Here is a 20303-nt window from a genome sequence, read left to right as displayed (position 1 = left end):
CCACATCAACAAAATGCCCCATTTGATGAGTCATGGGCTGAGCTGTGTTCTAGTGATGCCGGCTACAGCCTCGACAGTTAAGGAAAAGCCACTTTCGCAAAGAATGGACCCTGCTTCCGTAACCTTGGGTTAAATGTTGTCCGCAAGCACCTTACTGAGTTTCTTCATTTTTTGCTTTATTTGGGTGCAGCTAAACCAGCTAAACAGCCTTAATAAGTTATTCCCTGGGATACTATAAGCTCCCTGCATCTGTGAGGTGAAAGGCATCCCAGTGAATCCTGTCGACAGTAGCTGTTCTGAGAAAGTGAGCTTGAAAGGGGGTGTAGGAGTCAAAGGTGAGAGGTCATGATGTCAGTAGTCCAAACACCTGGAGGTTTTAGTCTAACTTCCTTTCTTGTTACTTAGCCAGTCAGTAAGTTATGTATCTCTAACTTGGCCTTCTGTAAAGTGGGAATCTTACTACTTGTCCTGCTTATCTTTCAGACAGAATAAATGAAATAGCAGAAGTGTTTTGTAAATCAAAGTGACATCAGACCAAAGAGGTATTATTATATCATGATCATCATCATCAAAGGAACTATGGTAATGTTGGACAAAAAACCAAATACTTTTTTCTTTCTTTCTTTCTTTCTTTCTTTCTTTTTTTTTTCTGAGACAGAGTCTCGCTCTGTAGCCCAGGCTGGAGTGCAATGGCACGATCTCGGCTCACTGCAACTTCCGCCTCCTGGATTCAAGTGATTCTCCTGCCTCAGCCTCCAGAGTAGCTGGGACTACAGGCACGTGCCACCATGCTCAGCTAATTTTTGTATTTTTAGTAGAGACAGGGTTTCACCATGTTGGCCAGGATGGTCTCGATCTCTTGACCTCATGATCTGTCCGCCTTGGCCTCCCAAAGTGCTGGGATTACAGGTGTGAGCCACTGCACTCAGCCAAGCCAGGTACTTTTCTAAGTAATTTAATTCTCTAGAATAAAAGATGATAAGATCTTTGCCTGGAACTGGAGGCCATTATCTTAAGTGGAACAAGTCAGACACAAAAAGACAAATACTGCATGTTCTCACTTATAAGTGGGAGCTAAATAACGTGTACACATGGACGTAAACAATGGAGAAAGACAGATAGTGGAGATTGCAAAGGTGGGGGAGGTTGGTGAGGAATGAGAAATTACTGAATGGTCACCATGTAGTTTATTCCAGTGATGGATGCATTCAAAGCTCTGACTTCACCAATATGGAATATGTCCATGTAACCAAATTACACTTGGACCCCATACATTTATACAAAGAAAGACCTTTGACACTAGGCATAACTGGTGGTTTGGTTAATGCAGAGGAGTACTGCTGTGGTCGCTTTCTTTTAACCAGCCTGAGAGACACTACAACAGATGATCCAGGTTCTTGTCTTGACAAAAGGCTCCGTACAGCCACCTGTACTTTAGGAGAATGTGGATTGGAAGGCTCTTGGTGTTTCAGTTTTCTGAGTGAGTTTGAGTAATTATGTTGGAAAGGGTGAGGGTGATGAGTGTAACACACTTTTCGTGGCTATAAGAGGTGATAATAAAGAGTTATTAGAACATTTATTAGACATATGATAGGGAAAGTTGGTTAAGGGCCTTGAAGAACAGGCAAAGGATGTGGAATTCATGTTTTTGCGCTCTAGATGATATGATGAAAATTGTGGTTGAGGATTATTTTTCTGATCTTGAGGAAATTCAAGTTTGAATGCTGAGGATGGATGAGGTCAATCAACACTGAAATTGGAATCAGAGGCAAATTCAAGGCCGGGCGTGGTGGCTCATGCCTGTAATCCCAGCACTTTGGGAGGCTGAGGTGGGCGAATCACCTGAGGTCAGGAGTTCGAGACCTGCTTAGCCAACATGGCAAAACCCCATCTCTACTAAAAATACAAAAATTAGCCGGGTGTGGTGGCTCACGCTTGTAATCCCAGCTACTTGGGAGGCTAAGGCAGGAGAATCACTTGATCCCGGGAGGTGGAGGTTGCAGTGAGCCTGGATCGCACCATTGCACTCCAGTCTGGGCAAGAAGAGTGAAACTACATCTCAAAAAAAAAAAAAAAAAGGCAAATTCAAGACACGGTAGAACAGAGGTGTGGTCAGTGAAGCCGGGAGAGTAGGCAGGAAGTGAGGCCAGTGCGGGAACTAGCAAAGCCCGCCTCTCTCTCGAATAGCCCCCGTTTGTCCCAAGATCTTACTTTCCTACCATCATGTTTGGTTTTGACCGAATAGCTCAATTTAGAGAGACATTTCAACTTTCCCTCTGTGCTTTGCAAACTGATGACGAAGATATGTTTTAAGGAACTAGCTCCCAAGTTAGTTCCTCTTACAAAGATGTACAGATTTTGAAACTGAACTGTGTGTGTTGCTGCTGAGAATGTAAAATCGTGCAGCTGCTTTGGAAAATGATATGACAGTTTTTCAAAAAATTAAACATGAAATTACATATGATTCAGCAGTTCCACTTCTGGGTATAAACCCAAATGAATTGAAAGCAGGGACTCAAACAAATATCTGTACACCCATGTTTGTAGCAACATTATTCACAGTAGCCAAAAGGTGGGAACAGCCCAGTGTGCATCACGGATGGATGAGCAAAATGTGGTCTATGTATTTACAATGGCATATTGTTAAGAAAAGGAATGAAATTCTGAAACAGGCTACAACATGGATGAACCTTGGAGACATGATGCCAAGTGAAATAAGCCAGTCACAAAGGACAAATATTATATGGCTTTACTTACATGAGGTACATAAAGTAATCAAACTCAGACAGGAAGTAGAATGGTGGTTGTCAGTGGCTGGAGTTAAGGGGAATGGAGAATTATTGTTTAACATACAGAGTTTCAATTCGGGAAGATGAAAAAGTTCTGGAGATGATGGTGGTGATGGTTACACAGCAATGTGAATGTACTGAATGCCACTGTACACTTAAAAGTGGTTAATATCGTTAAGTTTACATATATTTTACCATAATAAAAATGATGAACTGTCATTATCTTACATGTTGATGCTTTTGTTCAAATTCTGGGAAATATGGTATAATAAATCTCTTCTTATGTTATTCCAGGTCTGGAAAATGAACTCTGGTTAACTTTTCAATATCATTCTCCCCGGGAAAACAAAAGATAATGATGTTTCCTAGGGCAAACACACCTTGTTAACATTTCCATAACGAAACAGCAAACTGTAATTTAAAGTTTATCTCACTCTTATTCTTAAGCCACCAAGAAGCAATGTTTACAGACGATTTTATGCTAACAATTGGATGTGCTGGAAATGGGTGTTTGGGTGATCTCAGGGTTCGTGAACCTCAGGCTGTGGAGTGTTCTTGTTCTAAATGTCCGCTGAGAGTTTTCTTTCTCGAGGGGCTCCTAAATTAGAGGTAAGCCCCCTACCACCTGTGTGATCCCCCAGAGGTTAGAACTTTGCGCCTTCTCTGCGGCAGGGAAGAGACCTGTCTTCTCTAGAGCTAGAAGGGTGTGTGTTAACAAAGTTGAAGGCAGTCATATTAGTCTGTTTTCACTTTGCTGATAAAGACACACCGGAGACTGGGTAATTTATAAAGACAAAGAGGTTTAATAGACTCACAGTTTCATGTGGCTGGGAAGGCCTCACAATCATGGTGGAAGGTGAAAGGCACGTCTTACATGGTGGCAGACAAGAGAGAATGAGAGTGAAGTGAAAGAGGAGAACTCCTATGAAACCATCAGAATCTCATGAGACTTACTCCCATGAGAACAGTATGGGGGAAACCACCCCCAAGGTTCAATTATCTCCCTCCCCGGGTCTCTCCCACAGCATGTGGGAATTAGGGGAGCTACAATTCAAGATGAAATTAACCTCGTGTGAAACCATCAGATCTTGTGAGACTTACTCCCATGAGAACAGTATGGGGAAAACCACCCCCATGATTCAGTCATCTCCTTCCCCGGGTCCCTCCCACAGCATGTGGGAATTAGGGGAGCTACAATTCACGATGAAATTTGGGAGGGGACACAGCCAAACCATATCAGCAGCCTATGGGATGTTCCCCCGAGGGCTCACAGCCAGGTGCTCAGATTGCTGGGACGCTCTTGTCAGGACTTCTTCCTTCTTTTATGCCTAGGTCTTATCGGAACTAAGCCATTTGGTTTGTAATCTTTCCGTGTAACACTGGCTGCGGGGTCTTTAGCCTGGATTCTAGATTGGAGGGTGCAGGGCAGCAGCCTCACAGGCGCCCATTAGCACATCCCACAAGCAGTCACGGCACTGAGCCTGCATTGGAAACAGCTTCTCATTTTCCTGAAAGTACCTTCTGCCAACTTTGAGAACACCAATTCCTAATTCCTGTTCCAGTGTCCACTTTGGTTTTATACATAGGACATCTTTTCCTATAAGTTTTCCCTGAAATTTTTTTTTTTTTTTACATTTCTTACAGATGTCTATTAAATCTCAGCACCCTTATAAAATACTCTTTGATTTGAAGAAAGTAGTCATTTTCCCTTAGGCTTATGATGCCTCAGTCTCCCTATAAGAGATAAGAACCAGGCTGGGCGCGGTGGCTCATGCCTATAATCCCAGCACTTTGGGAAGCCAAGGTGGATGGATCACCTGAGGTCAGGAGTTCGAGACCAGCCTGACCAAGATGGTGAAACACCATCTCTACTAAAAATACAAAAATTAGCTGGTTTGGTGGCAGGCGCCTGTAGTCCCAGCTACTTGGGAGGCTGAGGCGGAAGAATCGCTTGAATCTGGGAGGCGGGGGTTGCAATGAGCCAAGATCGTGCCACTGCACTCCAGCCTGGGTGACAAGAGCAAGACTCCATCTCAAAAAAAAAAAAAAAGAGATAACCAGATATGCATAAATATGAATATTTGTTCATTTGTAATCTGGCTCTTCCTGTGATAAGATGCCACCAATATTTGGGTAGAACATTGGGGAGAAGTTACTTCCCAACATTGAAAAGAGTAAAATCCCAGCACTTTGGGAGGCCGAGGCGGGTGAATCACCTGAGGTCAGGAGTTCGAGACCAGCCTGGCCAACATGGTGAAACCCCGTCTCTACTAAAAATCCAAAACTTAGCTGGGTGTGATGGCAGATGCCCGTAATCCCTGCTACTCGGGAGGCTGAGGCAGGAGAATCGCTTAAACCCAGGAGGCAGAGGGTGCAGTGAGCCGAGATCACACCACTACACACCCGCCTGGGCAATAAGAGTGAAATTCTGTCTCAAAGCAAGCAAACAAAAAGGATTAAATATATAAAAAAAATCTAGAAGGAAATATATGGATAAAGAAGTTTCTAAGCTTGAAAGAATAGAAGGTATCACAAGAGAAAAGATGGACGGGTTTGACTACATAAAAATTAAACTCTGTATATCAGAAAACATTTGTACATTGACAAAATCAAAGGGCAGGCGACAATCTGCAGAGAATGTAAAAAATTACAATGAAGCATGAATATCTTTAATACAGAATTTTAAATACAAATTGCTAATGTCAACATTAAGACCACAGTAGTTTAAGGGACAAAGTCTGTTGAACTGACTTTCAAAAGGGGAAACAAACACACATGGCTACCAAACGCAAGAAAAATTGTTCAACTTCGTTAGTAATCAAATAAATGCAAATCGAAACAACAGTAAGCTACCATTTTTGATGCAGCTTAACAAAGATTTTGTAAAATGTGATATTCTTTCATATAGTGAAGGATAAATTAATACCATTTTGGAAAGCAGTGTGATGAACCTTAAAATTATTCTTACTCCTTGACCTACTAGTTCTATTTCTGGGAATCTATCTTAAGGGGATAATCCTAACTACCAGGATTAATGCACAAAAGTATTTCCTGAAGCATTTAAAAAAAATAATTATAAAGAATTAGAAAGAAGCTGCATGTTCAGCATTAGGGAAATGGTTACAGAAATTATGATCAGTCTATTTGATCAAATGCTCTATGGGCTCTTAAAATAACATTTGTAAAATGTTTCCCATGTTTCAGGGAAAATATTCGTGATATAATTAATGCTAAGTGATAAAAAAGCAGGATATAACATCAAATGTAAGTATTTTCTGGTCTAGACAGTTTAAAACTTCACAGGAAAAAAAATAGATGCTTGCTACAATATTAGCAGAGAATAATATTGATGGCTGCTGGTCTCCGCTAGTAAACTGTATTTCGTAAAAGGGCATACATTACTTTAAAAATATTTTTAATTTTGATATAGTTTGTAAAAATTTGATTCTCATATATCTGTCTTAAGAATTTATCCATTATGTAAATCATCCTTGAATAAGCTAAGTTACATAGTTTTCAAACTCTGTATCCTGCTAAATGATCATCTATACCGACGACTTTTTAAAATAACATAAACTTCCAGGAGGGAGGAAGGAGGTCTGTTTATTTTAGGTGCCTGCAGAGCCCACGGTAACTCTTCCTTCTTGGGGAGAGGAGTCTAAAGATAACAGGCCTGAGTTTGTGAACTCTTATCTCTAGTATACTTGACTTCTATGTATTTATTGACTGTGTAGTATCATAGATTTGGGGGGTACATGTGCAGGTGCACGTGTCCCGTTCTGTAATGGTGGGGATTGGGTTTCTAGTGTACCCATCACCCCAGTAGTGAACATTACACCCAATAGATAACTTTTAGTCTCAGGGGCACTGTGCAGGTTTGTGATACAGGTAAGTTGAGTGTCATGGGATTTGCTGTATAGATTATTTCATCACCTAGGTAGTAAGCATAGTACCCAATAGGTAGTTTTTGAGACTCACCCTTCTCTTACCCTCCACCCTCAAAGTAGGTCTTTGTGTCTATGGTTCCCGTCCTAGTATCCATGTGTGCTCACTGTTTAGCTCCCACTTATAACTGAGAACACATGGTATTTGGTTTTCTTTTCCTGTGTTAGTTTGCTTAGGATGATGGCTTCCAGCCCCATCCATGTTGCTGCAAAAGACATGATCTTGGCTGCATAGTATTCCATGGTGTATATGAATCACATTTTCTTTATCCAGTCTACTGTTGATTGGCATCTAGCTTGATTCCATGTTTTCGCTATTGTGAATAGTGCTGCAATGAACATATGCATGCATATGCCTTTATGGTAGAATGATTTATGTTCCTTTGGTACTTGACTTGTTATTGCCACTGTATTCACCAAAGACAATCATATGACTCAGACTGTTTCAATTGGTTTGTAAACCAGAAAGCTTAGGCTTTACTTTTTAAATAACCTTTTTTCAAAATTTCGTATTTTTTTTCTCATTTTAGGAATGTAATAATAGTCATCATGCAGTAAGAGCTTTCGAAGAACCAGATCCTGTTCTAAACACTTTATATGTGTTACATCATTTAATGTTCACAGCAATCCTCTGAGATGTAGGTACTGTTATCGTCCCAGTTTTACAGATTAGAAAACTGAAGCGCAGAGAAGTTAAGTAAATGGAGAAGCCCATGTTCAAACCTGAGTCATCTGTCGCCAGAGCGTCCCTCCACTGTGCCAGATTTATGACAACTTACTTGTTCTTTACGAAGGCAGCAACTCAGGCACAGTAGGCCAAGGCTGCCATCTGATGAAGCAACTGGCAAATCAATGGCAGAGAAAGATTCAGAGCAGAGACAGGGCTGCGTCCATTTACCGTGTTAGGACCTGGACCATGTGGAGTTAGGAAATGACATGTACCCCGGAAAGTTTCTTTTTGCTGCTGAGTGATCATTTGTGAACTTCCCATGGACTTTTGAAAATATTATCAAAATAATACCACTAGAATTGTTAAAGCATTCCATGTAGGACACTGGGTCATTTGATTTCTGTAGGAAAATGTGATTTTGTAGGAAAGTGTATGGCAGCTTCTTCCATATAAGGCCATTATCTCGTCTTTGAACCTAATTTCTACTGCAGTTCAGGTTTGGAGAGGCCTAATTCATCATGGTGGCACAGTTTTAAAATTCGCCCCTCATTTGGAATTGAGTTAGAGTTCCCGTTTACATAGAGTGCTTGATGCAGGAGGCAGTTATGGAAACGGAGGCCCTCTCTGAGCTCGGTGCATGGGGTTAGAGTTACCTAGACTTTCGTAACATAGTGACACTGCAAACAAAACTCTATGGAAACAAAATAATTTTTTTTTTCTTTTTGGAGACAGAGTCACGCAGCGGTACAAACTCGGCTCACTGCAACCTCTTGGGTTCAAGCGATTGTCCTGCCTCAGGCCCCCAAGTAGCTGGGACTACAGGCATGTGACACCATGCCTGGCTAGTTTTTTGTATTTTTAGTAGAGATGGGGTTTTGCCATGTTGCCCAGGCTGGTCTTGAACTCCTGACCTCAGGCAATCCACCCACCTTGGCCTCCCAAAGTGCGGGCATTACAGGTGTGAGCCACTGCGCTTGGCCTGGTTTTTACTTTCAAATCTGTTATTTTAGCCTGTTAGTGTTAACCGTGTTTAACTGACTCAAATGAAATGCTGGCCCTGGCTCCCGTATAGCCAGAAAAATAAGAATGCTGGTAATCAAGTATTGGCGTTTCTTCAAAAAGCCAAAATCTGTTGTAATAGAAATACTGGTAATTTCTTCACTCTGTGAAGTACCTGTGTGTGGGTGTGGGTGTGGGTGTGTGTAGGAGAGGGTTGAAGATTTTAACAGTTGTTTGCCCAAGGTTACTATATGATCTAAACATATATAAGGCTCCAAGGCATTTAGCATATGGGGAAAATTAAATAGTGGCTATTGTATAAAGGCAACTAGTTGGGAGGCCTCAATCATTGTTACTTTTTATGGGCTCTGCTAGGATTTTATGTAGGAACCAGTGTGATCTGGGGAGGAGGGATTCCTTTACACACATCCTTCAGAAAGCCACCACTGTATTCCTGTCGCATTGGATGAATATCCCCAGTAGGTTTCTTTTCTCCACCTGCCACCTAGGTGGCTCACCACTGCTGCATGTCACTTTTACTGAAGTGAGTAAAATCTCTGCTAGTAGTGTTTTCCAATTATGCTTATATTTTCTTAGTGCTTATTTGGCACTGACTTTGGGGGGTCGTAGTCTTTCTGAGATGGGAATAACATTATTTGTTTGTTGCGCCTCTCAGTTCCACCGTCATTTAAATAGGAGGCGTGTCGTGATGGTAGCAACCTTGTTCCCACCTGACCTTGTGAGATGCGCTAGTTGGATTATGGTCTTTGAACTCATTGCTTGAATTCCTTGGGAGACATGGGTCACATAAACAGGAGCCTGTGATTTTTCAGGATTGAGAGGGAGAGGCATCTTCCTTTCCTAAATCCTTCCTTTGATCTCCTTGGCGGAGGTCACTTAAGCAACAGCTGGCTCTTGTTTGCCCCTGGGGCTCCGCTTCAGGGCGGGGGGAAGGAGGCTGAGCATGTCCAGTGCCCTGGGAAGGCCCATCTGCCTGTCAGGCTGCTTTGTGGAAAAGGGAGGGACTGGAGCCCTTGCCTGGGGATTGAGGTTGTCCTCGAGGTCCTTCAGGATGTCCTTCTGTGGCAGGAGGATGATAGAACTATTTGTTTCTAGTGTTTTGTATGGTTTTAGAGCCTTATATATTATGGCGACAGATCCAAGGACTCAATGATTTGATGGTGTCCCTGTAGGAAGACCCTGTTTAACAAGACCACTATTTTCCTGGTAAATGAGATACAAGATGTATAGTCTTTTGTTTCCTCCCGGCAGCTACTCTGTGGCTGCATCCTGTGGACTTCCCTTTGCAGTGATCAGGATGTCAGCCCCTATCTCTAAGCTTCTACCTGGCCTCCCTAAGTCCATTTTCTTCCCATTCCTAATAGCTCTGAAAACAACTTTTCACTGTGTTTCCTCCAGCATGTTTCCAAGTTGATTGTCAAGCACAGCTCTTATGATATCACTGATCTGCGCAAAACCCTTCCCTGGCTCTCCTGTTGAAGGGTGACCTGGGTGTGAATGCCTCAGACCTCTCGGTCTCCTCCCATATCCCCTACATTTGCTGTGCTCCAGGCCAGTCGCTTCTTCCTTTAATTTCCTCCAGAATCACTTGGAAGACTTACCAAGACATGGAGTGCTGGGCTCACCTCCAGAGTAGGCCCGGGGTGGGCCTCAGAACTTTCCAGGTGATTTCCGAGAACCACTGCTGTAACCAAGCCATACAGGTGTGGCTTAACAGACCTCAGCATTCTCCCTTGGATATTTTTTTTAAGCACACCTTCCTTCACTTTGATTACTCTCCTTGGCTCCTACCAAAATCCCATCAAAATCTTACCCATCTATTAGAGCTTTTCTCAATGCTACTCTTTTAAGGAAATGATTGCCAGTCGCCTCAAATGGTTCTGCGCACACCCTGCTTTGACCACAATCTTATTACCCCTATCCTCAGAGGTACCGTGTGCTGTAGTTATTTATTTTCTATCTTATTTTTCCCTTCTGAATGGTAGACTCTTTAAGAGGAACAAAATATAGCTCCTTCGGTGTTTGGCGGAAGAACAATTTTGAGATAAGAAATCCCACTTCTCATTGATTCTGTTCTGCATTTAAAGATGTTGGCAAGTGCATTGAGCCACTCAGAGGGCACGGATTAGATTTTATTCATATTAGAATCCTCTGCATCTCCCGACCAATTATTTGCCCACAGTAGGCCCATCATAAATATTTGGTGATTGAATAACAACCTTCCACACTCAAGATGTTGCAGGCCTGAGAAGTAGGAAGAAAGTCTTCCTGCTTCTATTCTTGTAATCCTCTTATAAACCATGGGCCTTCTAGGAGAACAATTATTATTTTTAATGAACTGGTGTGTGGCACAGCTTAAACCTATTTATTACCCTTCAGCACTTAGCTTTGATTAGGATTCATCAGCCAGGAAGATCTGAGGAGGGGCAGGGCAGGCTTCGTTCCCAGGTTATTGCTTTTCCAGTGAAAAGCACTTTGAAGAGGACAGTGGAAACGGATCTTTTATTTTAATTCAATATAATTATAACTTTGTGTTTTTCACACACATCACACACACACACACGTGCTCACACACTTCAGAAATCTCATGGCTAACGATGGGGCTGTGTGAGTGGATTCATTAGGAAGATTTGAGAAGCAGGGTCAAGCAATGGAGAAAAGGTATATATTTTTGAGGATTTATTTTTAGTATTTGATATAAAAATGTATGAGTAATACATGCTCATTATAAAGAATAAAAATAGGACAGAAGAAGATAGAGTCAAAAGTTAAAGTGCCCCCCGGGGAAGTGTATTTCTATTAAGTGATACAGAGAGATATTTTGAAATTTTAATGCCCAAAAGTAAAGTAAATGATGTTCACCATATAGGCGACAACTAGGCACAGTTTCATTCCCCAGGATAATTAATGTGTCATTTTTCCGGTGTCCTCCAAATTATTAGCACTCCCGTGCATACTGGAGTTTCACAGATGTATTTCACTTTCACATTTGAGCATTTCCCCGTGGTTTCCAGCCTCAGCTCTCTCTTAAGCAGGTGACTTTAGCCAAGCTTAGGGCAGAAAAAGCTAAGGAATGAGATCCTGTCTTGTCTCTTCCTCCCCTGCTCCCTCCCTTCCTCCTACCACCCACCCACCCTTCCCTTTTGCAGCAGATACTCCTTGAGGGCTTACTATGCTGCCTCGCTGAGGTACTGTGCCAGGTGTCAGGAATACAGTGGTGAGCAAAACAGACCTCCAGTACTTGTGTTTTGGGAGATTCAAATCAGGATACCAGAGTCCATGCAGTCTCTGGAGCAGACGGCCTGAGTTCAAATTCCAGATCAGGTACTTACTACGCTATGGGCCCTCAGACAACTTACTTGTGTCTCTGGCCTCAATTTCCTCATCTGTAAAATGGGAATGATGAAGCATCTACCTCAAAGTTATTTAATATAGGGATTAAAATAAATAATGCATGTAAAGTGATTAAAACAGAGTGTAATATTTGGTAAGTGCTCGGCTGGGTGCGGTGGCTCACGCCTGGAATCCCAGCACTTTGGGAGGCCAAGGTGGGTGGATCACCTGAGGTCAGGAGTTCAAGGCCAGCCTGGCCAACATGGCGAAACCCCGTCTCTACTAAAAATACAAAAATTAGCCGGGCATGGTGGTGGGGGCCTGTAATTCCAGCTACTCAGGAGGCTGAGGCAGGAGAATCGCTTGAATTTGGGAGGCAGAGATCGCAGTGAGCCGAGATTGCACCATTGCACTTTAGCCTGGGCAATAGAGACTCCGTCTCAAAAAAAAAAAAATTGTAAGTGCTCAATAAATGTTGTTATTTATAGTCAGGGTGGGGCAGACATTTAACAAATAATAATAAATAACTACGAGGTTCTAACTGAGATAAAGGAAAGATGACGGATGCTCTAGAGAGTGTAACGGGAGTTCTAATATAGACCGGGGGTCAGGAAGGCGTGGTGTGCAGCTGGTGGTGGAAAGGAAGCCTCTGCGGCAGTGAGGAGGGGAGACGGGAGAGTGTGGCCCGCTGAGCTGAGCTGAGGCTGGAGTCCCAAACGCGGGGCCGGGGGTGAGGGGGTGGGGGGGGTGGGGGGGGGGGGTGGGGGGGTTGGCTGGGCGGGGGGAGGCGGGAGAGTGTGGCCGCTGAGCTGAGCTGAGGCTGGAATCTCAAGCAGGGGACAGACTAGGTGGGGCCTCAGGGCATCTAAGTTCACTTCATTCATTTTACAGATGAAGAAACTAAGGTTCAGAAAGATAATTGCTTTGTCCAGATCACAGGCTGGTGACAGAGCTAAGGCAAGATGCAGGTCTGCTGACTCCTGGTGCACTGGTGAGGAAACCTTTTACCCTCAAACTTTCATCATTTTCCGTCTCTATCAGATGCAAATCTAAATGTCCTTACACTCGTTCCCGGTAGGGTGCCCTTGTACCAACAGAGGGCAAATACACGCAAGTATGCACATATATACCCCCCTCCCTCCTCCCTACCTCCTCCCTTCTTGGGGGTGGTAGTGCTCGGCAGTGTATGTTGGATGGTAGTGCGTAGTTGATTAGGGGAGAATTCAGGCTGCTTCTTTGTTTCCAGTTTTAAATAATCTGACCCATGTGTCTCTTTATTCATCCATCCACCTGTTCATATATCCACATATCTTTGATTTTTTTTTTTTTGAGACGGCCCCTCACTCTGTTGCCAGGCTGGAGTGCGGTGGTGTAATCTTGGCTCACTGTAACCTCTGTCTCCCAGGTTCAAGTGATTCTCCTGCCTCAGCCTCCCAAGCAGCTGTGATTACAGGCATGTGCCACCATGCCCGGCTAATTTTTTTGGTATGTTTAAATAGAGATGGGGTTTCACCATGTTGGCCAGGCTTGGTCACAAACTCCTGGCCTCCCAAAGTGCTGGGATTACAGGAGTGAGCCACTGCGCCTGGCCCATGTATCCACATGTCTATTCGTCCATCTGTCCATCCATCCATCCACTTGTTCATTCATTTATTCATGCAATCCACAAATATTTATTGAAGGGCAGATATGAGTCACACATTCGTGCTAGGTATTTTTAACGGTCAGCCAAACAAACCCGGCCTCTGCCCTCATGCAGTTTACAGTCTGTCAGCAGTAAATCAAAAGGAACATATCCTGTGTCTACACTTCCGTGCTATCATTGTGCGATGGGATTTTAAAAAATGCACGAGATTGTTCTAACACCCACAAGGAATGCACACTCTCGTGAATCCCACACGACTATTTCTTTAGTGACTTATTTGTCTTTAATTTCCAAGATAGGGGCAGTGATACTCCCAAATCCCATTTCTCTCCTCAATCTCGTTTTCACAGATGCTCAGCGAAGGATGTAGGGTGACCACTGCAGCAGCACACAGCAGCCAACCAGGATTGGAATTTCATGAACTGCTCTGTGTTTCCCTTCTGGTCTCCTGAGTCTGGTTGATCTTGTCTAGAGCTCTGATAATCTCCAAGACAAAATATTTAAATCTTCTGCAGCTCTAGGGACTTTGAGGAAGGAATATTGTGGCTAAAATCCTAAATATTTTGGAATATCATTAATGCAAGGGTTATACAGCAGATGCTGTTCTGCACAATCTCCATCCCAAGAGAATGTGTCAATATCTTTGTATATGGAAATGTACATGTATACTCATAAATCTCTCCAGCCTCCCAATTCTATATCTCTTTCCCCTTTGAGACTGACTTTTACTTCCCTTCTCTAGCCCCTGCTTACTTTAATATACATTTTTTCTGTTTGTTTTCAGAAAGGGATAAAAAATTGTTACCATAAATGATTGATAGAGGCTTGCATTTTTATTGTTATCTCTTCCAGGGGGGAACTTGCCTTTTCAGAGAGAACGCAGCTTTAATCCAAAGGATTGACTGTCTAATTGTTGAATTTCAAATATAGGCAGGGCTGATTGAGGGTATAGGGTTTTTCAAACGTTCTTAAAATCATAATGTATGAGTAAAGGCATAACACTGATGGGACCACAGTACAGGACGTTTTCCAAAGGGTGTGAAAGTCATTGTGTGACCCCTGTTGATGCCTCTTTATTCTTGTTTTGTAGAAAAAGTAACTGATTTCTTAAAAAGCGTATTAAGCCCACACCCTGTGCCCAGTATTTCTTTAGAACAACCCTAAAAAGGAGACAAGATTATCTTCACTCTACACCCAAGACAGCTGAAGACGACAGCAGCTAAGGGGCTTGCTCAAGGCCACACAGCTAAGAATTAGAGTTGAGCCTCAGAGCTGGCTCTTGGGTCTGGATCACCTCCCTGGGTTGAATACAGTCCCGTCTCAGTACACCCACTGCCTCACCTCCTGATTTTTAAGGTATTACAAGTTAAACACGCAACAGATAGTCTAAATCAGTTTCATTCTGAAATAACACAGCAGTTATAATGTGGATGATATTATGCTTGAAATAAAATAATCCTGATAATGGAGCAAGCACAGTGACCTGCCTTAACAGTTAGATGTTAGTAGAGAAGACACAGAGATCATTTAAATGCTAGTAAGGGGTTGTTACTGCGTTCTGAATGCTCAGTATTTTTAGATTCCTCCGTTCGCTTCTAACCTTCAGCCCTGCCATGGTTTTTTCTGTGACAACTGGAATTCTAAATTCAGAAAGGTTGTTAGCCACCTGGATAATTGTACCTTTGTAACTTTTAAGACAACAACCTAGAGGCAGAGGATAACTACAATAAATGACTTGTAATTTCAGGTCTTAGATCTCTGCTTTAACATAAAACCAGCTTTCCACTTCCTTAGATTCACAACCTGAAGAAATCAAAGCTAAGCGTTACCAGAAGTCATTATCTACTATTTAAAGCCTGTTCTAAGAGGGAGACAAGCCCCCTTTTTAGGAGGCGTGGGGGCGGGGGGAAGGGGATCCATTTCTCATTTTGCCATGTTTCTGCAGGAATGTTTTTAATAGGGATACTTTTTTACCCCCAGCTACTCTGCACCACAGGAGTACGATTGTATCTGAGGAGGCAGCTTGACTTCATGCTCCAGGGAGAAGTCTTTTATTTCCAGTTGGGGTTTTAAAGTTGCCCTTGTTTAGGTTGTTGCTGTTTTATAAGTCAGCCTGAATATTTAAAGGCAGGAGGCCTGTTGGTCTGTGTTATGTTGGCCTTGGGGCATTAGAATTACAGAGCAGCTTTATTTAGGATTGCGAGGCAGGCCATATGTACTCAATTATCCCATTTTCGAGGACTTGGCCCTTTGTACCACATCTCCCCCCAAGCCCTTTCATGAGAGCCACTATTATTATTCACACTCAGTAAGACCTGAGAAATATTATCAGCCAGGAAAGCTCTCATTTACATCACCGTCTCTCAACATTACTCACTGCCCTCACTGCAGAGCACTCCTTGTGTACCCTCTACCTTAACTAAGTTTGTCCCAAGAAAATGATGAGAAATTCTTTTACGCTGGCATACACAGACTAATCAGGTTTAGTGGGAAGAGCGTGGCCTCTATAAGTGTGGCAGATCTAGGTTCACATCCTGATCTACCTGTCTGAGCTTGGAAAACATTACTTCATCTTTCTGAACCTCAGTTTCTCCCTTTGAAAATGGATTGAAGTGGCCGGGCGCAGTGGCTCACGCCTATAATCCCAGCACTTTGGGGGTCGAGGCGGTGGATTGTTTGAGGCCAGGAGTTTGAGATCAGCCTGGCCAACATAGTGAAACCCCATCTCTACTAAAAATACAAAAAGTTAGCCAGGCGTGGTGGCAGGTGCCTGTAGTCCCAGCTACTCGGGAGGCTAAGCCGCGATAATGGCATGAACCCGGGAGGCAGAGCTTGCAGTGAGCCGAGATCGTGCCACTGCACTCCAGCCTGGGCGACAGAGCAAGACTCTGTCTCAAAAAAAAAAAAAAAAAAAAAAAAACCACACATACACCAAAACAGCCAGGCGTGGTGTCGCATATCTGTAACCCCAGCTATTCAGGAGGCTGAGGCACGAGAATCACTTGAACCCAGGAGGTGGAGGTTGCAGTGAGCTGAGATGGCACCACCGCACTCCAGCCTGGGTGACCAGAGCAAGACTCTGTCTTAAAAAAAAAAAAAAAAAAAAAAATGCCAGGCGCGGTGGCTCATGCCTGTAATCCCAGCACTTTGGGAGGCCAAGGCGGGTGGATCACGAGGTCAGGAGTTTGAGACCAGCCTGGACAACATTTTTAGTCTCTACTAAAAATACAAAAATTAGCCAGGCATGGTGGTGTGCGCCTATAGTCCCACCTACTCGGGAGGCTGAGGCAGGAGAATAGTTTGAACCTGGGAGGCAGAGGTTGCAGTGAGCTGAGACTGTACCATTGCACTCCAGCCTAGGTGAAAGAGAGAGACTCTGTCTCAAAAAAAAAAAAAAAAAAAGAAAATGAGTTAAAGTTACAAGGAAGCTGATTTTGGCATCCATAAGAAAAATGGGCACAACGATCGTTGCTTTACGCATGGATTGCCATGAGAATGTTTTTGGATTCACAGATGTTTAACACTATACATCACTTTCTCCGTCTCCTACTTTTCCCATAGGTTTTCATTCAGCAGATACCTATTGATCATCTTATGATGTTTCAAGATGTGTACATTTGCATTTTAGCTGGGCATGTGCCCTAACAGCATAGATTTCAAGCTGTCACAACACACCATGGGACAGATATTTCTTAAAGTGTGTGTGGGTTGCGTTACTGGGACCCCCAATTGCCACACCGCTAGCATTTGTCCACTTGGAGAGATTTTCTTACTTGTCTTCCTTGTTGAATCAGGAAGTGGACTTTTACGTGGTACATGCAGTTTTTATGATGCGCTTCCTCTCCCTGCTCCCTGGAGGTGCGCTTTTCCCTGGACGTTCAGCTCCCTCTCCACTCCTTGTCTCTGTGCATCCTGCATCTTGGCATCTCCCCCCGTGACATTTATTCTTGTGAATCTGAAAACTTTCTGTATGTTTTGTGGCCACATTCATATTCCAGTTGCTAGAGAAGAGGGGAGCGCGTGCTGCCACATGAACTTTGGTGGTGAAAGAGCTTCAGGATAAAGTTTTCATAGGACCTGCGATCAACCAAAGCCAATTGAATGTAATTAGGAACTAGGTCCAGTTCCTAGTCATACTCCAGAGGAGTATAAATCCATAAGCTGTCCCCAAGCTAGTTAGCTCTGAGTCAGCAATGAGCGTACATCTTCACACACACATGTTGTAGGTTTACTTCATATGTCCTTCTGCAGTCATCGTCCTGCACGGCTCAGGTGGCAGTGACATACTGGCTAGGGACATGGAGAGGAGCTCTCACAAGGGATCTGGAAGGTACATCAGGCCTAGGAGAGAGGAACAAATGAAAACGGCACTGGGGCTTCATGGATGGTAATAATTCATACAGGAGACTGGAGACTTTCCAGTTAGAGCACTAAGTATAAACGCTATTTGGAGGATCACTCCAAACTGTACTCATTTCAAACTGTAGGGAAATGCGTCTCCTCTGTTGTAAGGATCTCTTTTTTTTTTTTTGAGATGGAGTCTCGCTCTGTCACCCAGGCTGGAGTGCAGTGGTGCGATCTCGGCTCACCGCAACGTCCATCTCCCAGGTTCAAGCGATTCTCCTGCCTCAGCCTCCTGAGTAGCTGGGATTACAGGCGCCCACCACCATGCCCAGCTAATTTTTGTATTTTTACTAAAGGCGGGGTTTCACCATGTTGGCCAGGCTGGTCTCGAGCTCTGGACCTCAGGTGATCCACCTGCCTTGGCCTCCCAAAGTGCTGGGATTACAGGCGTGAGCCACCACGCCCGGCTGTTGTAAGGATCTCTTAAATTTCTCTTATGCCTTCATCTCAACCGCAAAACAAATAATCCCCTTAAAATGTTAAGTTTTTAGTTTTTCCAAGGCTTTATTTTGTGTGAATTTTTTTTTTTTTTTTTTTTTTTTAAGAGATGAGGTCTCACTCTGTCACGCAGGCTGGAGTGCAGTGGCGCAATCATAGCTCACTGCAGCCTCGAACTCCTCAGCTCAAGTGATCCTCCCACCTCAGCCTCCCAAGTAGCTGGGACCTCAGATGCACACCACCATTCCTGGCTAATTTTTAACAATTTCTTTTTGTAGAAGTGGAGCCTTGCTATGTTGCCCAGGCTGGTCTTGAACTCCTGCCCTCGAGTGATCTTGCTGCCCTGGACTCCCAAAGTGTTGGGATTACTGGAGAGAGCCACTGTGCTGGGCCTTGTTTCTTTTTCATTTTTTTTTTTTTTTTTGAGATGGAGTTTCGCTCTGTCACCCAGGCTGGAGTGCAGTGGCGCGATCTCGGCTCACTCCAAGCTCTGCCTCCTGGGTTCACGTCATTCTCCTGCCTCAGCCTCCCCAGTAGCTGGGACTACAGGCACCCACCATGACACTTGGCTAATTTTTATATTTTTAGTAGAGGCAGGGTTTCACTGTGTTAACCAGGATGGTCTCAATCTCCTGCCCTCGTGATCCACCCTCCTCGGTCTCCCAAAATGCTGGGATTACAGGCATGAACCACCTCGCCGGGCCGGGGCTTGTTTCTTAATTGTTCATTTAACAGGCCTGGTTGGGGTGTGAAATGGAGTCCATGTGTGTATTTTGCATCCTCTGTAAATATAGCCCTAGAGTACATTCCAAACACAGCCTCTCTGATACACTGGCTTTTGTGCATACCAGGGTACCACATTCTGTTAAAAAGACCGTTAGTGTAGTGTATTGTTTCTGTAAATGCAGTTTATTCTAAGCACACTGTATGCCGGAATTATGTCTGGAGTTCATAGTGGAATTATCGTTAAGGTGTATGGAAAGTATACTAATTCCTATTCTATAGGCAAAAACAACTGGAGCACAGCAGTCATACTGCCTTACTGAATCTTAAAATAATCTAGGGGGAATAATACTTGAAGTGTACAATAATAATAATAATATGCTCAACCAGCAACACTAATTACCATGAGAAAGATGTGGTTGAGAACTACATTTCCACAATAATTACACAATTGCTACACTCACTTGGCAACCTTGCGACATGGCTGGTAAGCTAGCAACCAAATCTTCCTGCGTAAAACTACTTCCATGATGTTCCTGCCACAGGATTTCGTGCTGGGCTGACAGAACAGAACAGTTTCCTGAGGAAAGTTTTCTTTTTCTTTCTTTCTTTTCTTTTCTTTTTTTTTTTTTTTAGACGTAGGGTCTCGTTCTGTCACCTAGGCTGGAGTGCAGTGGCAAGATTATGGCTCACTGAACACCTTCTGGGCTCAAGTGACCCTCCTGACACAGCACCTTCCCCCACCCCCACCCACACCCCCAGCAAGTAGCTGGGACTACAGGTGCCCACATCTGGCTAATTTAAAAAACTTTTTTTTTTTTTTTTTTTTTTTCTTTAAAGAGATGGGGTCTTGTTATGTTGCCCAGGGTGGTCTGGAACTCCTGGCCTCAAGCAGTCCTCCCACCTCACCATCCCAAAGTTCAGGAATTATAGGAGTGAGCCACTGAGCCCAGCCCCCAAGGAGACTTTTCTGATTGCTGGTCTTTGCCATCCTCAGAGAACCGGGCGGGGCACCCAGGGTCCCTGTTGGTTGACTCATACCTTGGGTTCTCTTATATTTACTCAAACATAATGTCCTGAAGTTATCAGTAGTCCTTTCTTATCCTCCAGTTCCCTGTAAAGGCTTAAAGTATAACTCTGGGAAAATGTTTTGCTTGGGTGGGCAGAAATGGTATATTTGGGTACAGATGTGGGATGTGAAGCCTCAGCTGTCGCTGCACCTGCACCCAGAGTGGTCCCCACTCCTTCCATTCTTTGCATCTGTCCTGGGCACCTTCCATTATCTTGCACAAAGGATTATGCATTTCATGTGATATGCCTTAAAATGATTTTCCTTA

At 43.6% G+C, this 20303-nt stretch overlaps 1 protein-coding gene across 1 annotated transcript in view; it reads left to right on the top strand.

The window, feature by feature from the left end:
• KIF26B (kinesin family member 26B) overlaps nucleotides 1–20303 on the top strand; it is a 579476-nt gene that overhangs the window by 31544 nt on the left and 527629 nt on the right. The gene's annotated exons all lie outside the window — the stretch shown is intronic.

Source organism: Nomascus leucogenys, chromosome 5, assembly GCF_006542625.1.
Source record: "Nomascus leucogenys isolate Asia chromosome 5, Asia_NLE_v1, whole genome shotgun sequence".
NCBI lineage: Eukaryota > Metazoa > Chordata > Mammalia > Primates > Hylobatidae > Nomascus > Nomascus leucogenys.
The sequence above is the reverse complement of the archived record's forward strand: the minus strand, read 5'-3'. Positions and strand labels throughout refer to the sequence as shown.